Below are 8,220 nucleotides of genomic sequence, written 5' to 3'. Positions count from 1 at the left end.
GCTGATGGCAGATGTGAGCTCAGCTGAGTGACGGTGAGAAGATACTGTGGTATCTGCCAGGCATGTTTATATACATATATATACCCTCACTGCACTGGATGTGATGCCGACCCTCCCCATTCTTGTGCATGTCTTGTCATGAAAATAACTAATTAACCTAGGCTATAATTATAACAACACATTCATGTGTTCTTAACTGCTGTTTAATTATTCTGATTTATAGAAGGCACTCCGTGCTTTTTTTTTTCTGCAAATAAGGCGTGGTTTGTCTTCAAAGATGTAGCCATGATGCAGATAGTGCCCTCCCCTTTTCACAGCTTGCCTATGGTGATTTTGAGCATGATCGCGTAACTTGTTACCGCCACTCCTAACCGTCACCCGCTCCTCCCTCCGAAATATTTATGTATGTTTTACTGAGCATTTACCATCTCTAAAACATTGAAAATTGTGGCATCATCTAATCCTTGCAACTACCTTACGAGATAGGAATTATCACCAGTTTAGTGACCCACGCAAGCCTGTATTCAAAGCCACAATCCTATGCTATCAATCTGAGAAGCTTGTCTTTTCCACTTCGAGTATCACATGAGCCATGAATGGCCACATGAAAAAAATAACATTTCAGTGTGATAACATTTGCATTTTATCCGATGTGCCTCCCTATGGAGTCTTACCTCTTTTATGAAACCCCCACATTCTGCCACTGAAGGAACAATTTCTTAATTATTTTAGTTATTTTGCATATTTTCGTGTGCAAAGTCACCATGGAGATGGTTGTTTCCAACCGCCTTCTGTTTGTCCTCTCATTTAGCTTATCATCAGCGAGCACCTCATGTTTTATCCAGTATGGAATTATTGGATTCCTTTTCCACGTGAGGCAGAGAATTCTTTGGCAAACACTTAGACTATCACGGAGAATAATTGCTAAAAACTGATATACCTTGAATGACTTGACTACCGATGAAGTGCATTTGCAAAAACTTGAATTTTAATAGTGTGCTAACCTTTGCCAACTCAGTTGGGAGTGAGAAATGAGACACCTCAGAGAGTGATTCATTTCACTCCCTGCTGAGCTTCTCTTTTGCTCATCGTTCTAGAAAGACAAAGAAGCATAAAACTTACCTTCATACTAAGTAGCTAAAATCATCCTTAGGACTATAAAAAAAATCAATGGTATAAAGAAAAGTCCTGGAATTAGAGATGTCTTTTTTTTTCCACTTATGATAATATCCAACTTCTGCCTGCAAGCATCTTTTAGAAATTGGAAACAAAAAGCTATTTATGTAATTTGATCTTTTATGTTTGTTTTGCAGATGATTTTTTTCTTTCTAATCTCCTATAGTATTGGCTTATCTGGCACCAATGGAATAGTTTGATGGTTGTTTTGCTTACAAATTTCTGCCAAACATTGTGCTCACTTCTCCAAATCCTTTTCATTCCTTAAAGGCAAAATCAAATTCCTCCTGACAGGTGTTCATGTCAGCTAAGCTTTGACTCTTCTGACATCTGGGTCTTAGTATGTTATAAGCTATCCATTTGGTGCTTGTGCATGTGCACGCACACATACACACGCACAAACACACACAGATAGAGAAGGAATTGCAGAGGATGCCTTTTGATATGGATCATGAAGAATGAGGGCGACTTCAGTCTTTTGCAGAAAAGCCACATGCAGGGGAAGTCCCTTCAGGTCAATAACAGACCTTAGTCTTTGACCCAGTGATTGGCACATGGTGGGTACTCCAAGTTATTTATGAGTTGAAGGAATCTATCAAATCATTAACTTTCTATTTTTATACTTATCCCAAATAAATATATGCATGTGAACTGTTTTTCTTTTCTTTTAAAACTTATCTTTATGAAAATGCTAAGTGAAATAAGTCTCTTTCATGACTAAATATAATCCCCAAGTAAAAATTCAATGCATGATGTGACCCTAGGTATCTGTCTTCCAACCCATTTTACACAAAGCTGGCTTTGGGGCCTTTATCAATTATTTTTTTGCCTGTTTCAAACTCCTTCATTCTCATCCATCCATTCTAAATTTTTTTCTGTTTTTTATTTATTTTTGAGAGACAGAGAGAGACAGCATGAGCAGGGAAGGATCAGAGAGATAGAGAGGGAGACACAGAATCTGAAACGGGCTCCAGGCTTTGAGCTGTCAGCACAGAGCCCGAGGTGGGGCTCAAACCCATGAACCATGAGATCATGACCTGAGCAGAAGTCGGCTGCTTACCCAAATGAGCCACCCAGGCGCTCCTCTTCTAATTTATTTAAAGATAAAATTTTCTAAGAAATTGTGCCTTCAGTTTGTCAATTATCTTACTTCTTATTCTCTTTTCAATAACCATAGTTTCTCTATTGGCTTACCACTCTCCTGAAATCTCACTGACATGGCCAGCAGCGGCCCTGTGCTGCTAAAAGTAATGGACATTTTGGGGGATCCTATGTGAATCTTTAATCACATTCAACACAAGTGACAGATGTGCCCTTGATCTTGAAACATGTTCATCTATGTAGTTCCATAACATCACAGGCCTCATTTCTATTTAACTGCTACCTAAGCAGAATCTAAGTTAGATTCTCTGTTACCTAAGTTGGGTCTCTGTACATCACGGTTCCTGAGGCTCGGTGCTCCCTTCTTAACATATTCTCCCTAAACTTATGCCACCTCCCTTTCATGGCTTAAAATACTATCCGTAGTCTCTGACATTCAAAGATATATTTCCATACACACCTCTTTTTATTTTTAATTCTAGGCTCAGATATCCAATTACTAACTAGACATTTCAATTTGGAGGTTTCATAAGGGTGTCAAACTTTCATGTGTATGAGATTGAACTTTTGCTCTTCCCTACAGAGAATAAGGTATTTCTTTTCTTATCTGGGTAAGCAACATCCATCTAGTTGCTTAATGTAGAACACTTAGAATCCTCCTCATATATGCAATCCATCCCCGGAGCGGCCCATTATGTGTTCCAAACTCACCATAAATCCATCTAGTCCTCTTACTGTCTACCTTTTAGTCTAGGGTTTGTCAACCTCCTCATCACTGACGTTTTTGGATGTGTAATTCTTCACTGTGGGGACTGTCTTGTTCATTGTAAGGTACTTGGCAGTACTCTTGGCCTCCATCCACTAGATGTCAGTAGCACACCTCTTGCCCCCAACACACACACACACACACACACACACACACACACACACTCATTACAACAATTAAAAATGGCTCCAAAATTGCATGGGGAAGAAAGCAGTCCGGGAAAGGACCCCTGCCCTAGTTCAAGGTGATCTCTTTTCTTGGTGGGCTGTGAGAGGGTTCCAACATGGCCCGCCTCACCTTCAGAAAATCTCTCTTCAAATCTCTCGTCCCTATCCCTCTCTGATAAATCTTAAGATGAAAAGCTGGTCATGTCGCTCTTCTGATTAAAACTTTCTCATTGTTTTCTAAAACATGGGTGCTAAAATACAAATCGTCTACATGATTTGCGAGGCTGCACAGTTGTGTCCCTGCCCGTGGCTCTAACTTCATTTTCACACTGTACTCTTTCCTTCTCGCACCATTAAACTCTCTCCAGCTTTTTCCTACCAAAAGGATATGCTATTTTCTCTGCCTGCATGTTCTTCCTTCACCTGGATAATTAAGATAATTAAGCTTTTCCTCATTTTATAACCACTGGATCCCAGGATAAATTAGGCTTTCTTGTTATGATAGCTATCACCCTTGTGCTTAATTCTATCATCTTTATATTTTTTTAACTGCCCTGTAGACTAGAGCAGTGCTACTGAAAACAGCTAGTCCATGGATTTTGTTACTATCTGCCATGAGGCAAATGGCCTATGCTAACAGGTAAATCAATGCATCATTTCCTTCATTAAGAACATTAAGAAGTCTTGCATGATGAAAATTGTTGGCTTCACTAAATCATAGGTTTGGTAACATCACTGGTTTACCCTGGTCTATGACTCATTTTTTGAGTGGCACATCTCTGACTATAATCTCTGGGTGGGGGGGCGGTGGTGAGGGTGGGGGAAGCAGGCAATAATTCTACTCTTTTTATTGTTCAACACTGAATCCTCAGCTCAAGAACAGTCAAAGTTGTATAGTTGCTTTTCTTTTTTTAAATGTTTTTTTTTTTTTTTGAGGGACCAAGCATGAGTCGGGGAGGAGTAGACAGAGAGGGAAACAGAGAATCCAAAGCAGGCTCCAGGCTGGCTCTAAGCTGTTAGCACAGAGCCAGACACGGGCCTCGAACTCACAATATGTGAGATCATGACCTGAGTCGAAGTCATTCACCAGCTCACTGAGCCCTGTGGGTGCCCCTGTATAATTGTTTTTCAGTAACTACTTCCTCAATGGACAAATTAGGACATGGATGGTTTTATCACCACCTAAATATCTCATTTTGACTTTAGACCTTCGAACTTTCCCTTGTTCTGCATATGCCCCCTGGATGCTTCACAAAAAGAGCAAAACCAGCAGAAGCTTATCTGCCTTCATAAACAGAGTCTCCTGGCCCAGACCTGTTTCTGTGCCTTTGCACCCACCTAAATTATAGTACACCATCTGCTCAACTCTGAAAATAGGATGCCTGGGAGATATCTGGGACCCTCTCCCCCTTCCTCACTTCCCATCTCCAATCTTGGATCAGCATATCTTGCCATTTTTTATTCCTGAAACATATTAGAATACTTTGCTCTCCTTTCGATCTGTGCCTCAGCTTTTCTTCCTTTGTAACCGCAGGTGGCCCTCCGTGTGTCCCCAGGCCTCTGGGCCTTCCTATCTTAATGCTGCATCCTGTGCATGTTTCTGAGTGTTCTTTCTAAAAGTCTATGTTGACCTCTGCAAACTTGAATTCGATTTTTTAAGTATTTCATTCAAGTCATCCTATGGATCTGACCCCCAGTTATCTCACACCTAATACTTTTATGCCCTAATTTTATCTTCAAAAGGTAGCACATTTCTCCAGCTAAGTTTAAAGGCTGAAGGCAGAGAAGTTAGTTGGGCCAGGGGTCTTGTTCAAGAAGCCCAGAGTCAGCAAAGAATGTCAGAAGAGAGGAGATGAAAGATGAAGCAGGAGACAGACAGGAGCCAAATTACGAGGGGTTCTGTAAGCCATGCTAGGAATTTGGGCATTCTTCAAAGGTCCCCAAATCTCTGAAAATCAAAAATTCTTTGGAACCAATTTAGAGGTGAAAGACGACACAGTATATATTCTCTTTAGATGGAAAGATGGAATCGCATGGCTCAAACTAAAGAAATCCATGCATATTAATTTTTCCCCTTCTTAGTGTAGGTATCTAATGTCATGCCTCAGAAATAAATCAATATATTTGATTATAGGGCATTGTCCTAGATAGTAGCTGTGGTATTATATACAGCTAATCCATCCCATTATCTTTCTGAAATCTGAAAAAACTCTGAATTCCAAAAGTCATCTGTCCTCATTGGCTTAGACAAGGGAATATGAATCTGTAGCATTGAGAAACCATCTGTAAGTTATAAACATAGATAGAACCAGATCAAATTTGCCTCCTACCAAGATGATTCTGGCTGCATGTGAAGAATGGATCAGAGGGTCTCCTAGGAGTAAGAATGGGCCCCCAGGTGCAGACCTTGGCAGTATGATTCAATAGTCTACATTCTTAACCATGGTGCTTGGCTGCCTCCCATAAAAATGATTAAAGCCCGGGAACACATAGAATGAGATGAGAAGGGGCCCACGTGGCACCCTGAGAAACTTTTACTTTAAAGGAATTTGCAAAGAGGAGCCCACAAAAATAGGGAGTTAATAGCCACTAAAGTAAAATGAAAATAAGGGGTGTAACAAACAAAAATCAATGTAAAGGTGTAGTACAAATAGAGAGAGTAGTAGCCAATGTAGGAGAAAGGTCAAATTAGGTAGATGTTTCCCCTGCATTATCAACGTCTCATGATCAGAGACTACATATATTTGTTTGTTTGTTGTTTGGTTTTGTTTTGTTTTGTTTTAATTTGAAAATGACCACAATTTCAACAGTGCCTGCCTGAAACATAGTAGATATTTTTAAAGTAATCACGGGTGATTTTTTAATGTTTTTAATGTTTGTTTATTTTTGAGAGAGAGCCAGAGAGACAGAGAAGGGAGGGAGAGGAGCAGAGGGGGAGGAGGACACAGGATCTGAAACAGGATCCAGGCTCTTAGCTGTCAGCACAGAGCTCAACACAGGGCTTGAATTCACAAACCATGAGATCACGACCTGAGCTGAAGTCAAATGCTTAACCAACTGAGTCACCCAGGTGCCCCTCACAACTGAATTTAGAGTTCTTACTGTGTGCCAAGAAATCTGTGTGCATTATTCCATTTAATCCTTAAAAAAGACCTGTGAAGCAGGTACTCTTATTGTCTTCATTGAGAGACCCAGAGAGATTAAATATGAGGCCCAAAGTCCTGTGGCTAATGAGCAGCAGAACTGATATTTGAATCTGGTTTGAATTTGGAACCCATGGCCTTAACCACTGTCCTGTCCTGTCTCTCCAAGGGACAAAAGACCACATACTTGCAGACCACAGGGGCCTCTTGAGCCTCAAATTCAGTGCTAATCTTCTTGGATGTCAAAAAGGAAGGGAAACAGTACATAGTACAAATGTCCTCACATCTTCCGTGTCTTTGCTCAAGGGTCACTGTGTTTTGGTTTTTTGTTTTGTTGTGTTGTGAGTATCCTACACACGGAGTGTTACATTACTTTCAGACATACAATGTAGTGATTCCACAACTCCATAGGTTATGCTCTGCCCACTGCAAGTGAAGCTTCCATACCAATGGACTGTCCCTGCTGATTTTATAAAATGAGCAACCAAGCCTATCCGTATAGTATTTAGTAATATAAGAAAGTACAACCCCAGTGGGCCAATTACTCAAAAAAATCAAAGTAAAACATGAATTTGTTCAAAATCTGTAAAAGTTCAGTTTAGTACACAGAAACATATCTGCACATTATAGTAGAAAAAGAATATGAAATGACTTACAATTTCTTTTTTGATGTTTATTTACTTTTGAGAAAGAGAGCATGATCAGGGGAGGGGCAGAGAGAGGGGGATCAGAGGATCCAAAGAAGGCTCCACATGCTGACAGTAGCAAGCTGATGTAGGGCTCGAACTCAGGAACTGTAAGATCATGACCTGAGCCAAAGTTATATGCTCAGCCCACTGAGGTGCCCCAAAATTTATTCTATATATTCTTAATATCTGGCATAAAATTATGAGGTATTTTCCCAACTCTGACTATCCTTTGACTGTGTAATGATGATAGAACATGTATCTCCTAGAGAATCTAAATAGTTGGTGGTCAGTCAGTTCCTGAATTGAGAGGTTGCAGCAAATGAATATAATAGAAAACAGCATTTCCTGTAGGAGTGTGAAGAGGCAAATGCCAGTCCTGTGGGCTAGTCTGTATTCACCTGTAGAGAAGTAGTTTTCACAGCAGAAACTGGGAGGACAATTCAGGTTTTGGGAATTGCAAGATCTACAATTTAAGGAATGGAAGGCAATGAACTCATAGCGTCTGGGAAAAGGATGGCTCCTGGCTGCTGATGGGCTTCTAGCAACTCTCTCTAGAGAGTCCCCACAGAAATACCTATCAAGATGGAGACCAGAAGAACAGAGATCAGTGGGTAGACACAGTAGCTGGGGTAAGAGAGGCCACAAGATAAGACTAGGTAGACCAGAAATTCTGTGGAGGAAGAGAAGCTTCCAACCCAGCAATTATAACCTATTATCACTTTATCTAATTCATTTGTTATCCATGTCAGAGAGTGTTTGAACAGTACCTGTAGGCTTAGAGGGCTTACATGCTCTCCCTGTGGGTGAGACGTTCTTGACAACTTCAATATCCTACAAGTTACATAAGAGCATCTCCTTAGTGTGTTGTCTAATTTAAAACAACTAGATCAACACTGTTAAAAATATGCTTGCTTGTATTTTGTAGGTAAAAGCCAGCTTACAGTTTTGCCTTGGATTTCAGGTAGTTGCTTATACCCAGAACAGTTGGTCACCATTTCTGGCTTAATTTTTGACTCAGAAGGGTCATTTACAGGATGCTGAGCTCTTCTCTTTCCTCCCTGCTTATGGTATTATATGTTGTTGTGATTCTTTTCACAATTATTCCTAATGTGGTTTGCCGTGTAATAAAGCATGTACTTATGTTCAGTAGCAACTAATATGTGTGACAGAAATAGTTC

This window comes from Suricata suricatta, chromosome 5, assembly GCF_006229205.1.
Source record: "Suricata suricatta isolate VVHF042 chromosome 5, meerkat_22Aug2017_6uvM2_HiC, whole genome shotgun sequence".
Lineage (NCBI taxonomy): Eukaryota > Metazoa > Chordata > Mammalia > Carnivora > Herpestidae > Suricata > Suricata suricatta.
This window is presented reverse-complemented; position numbering follows the sequence as displayed.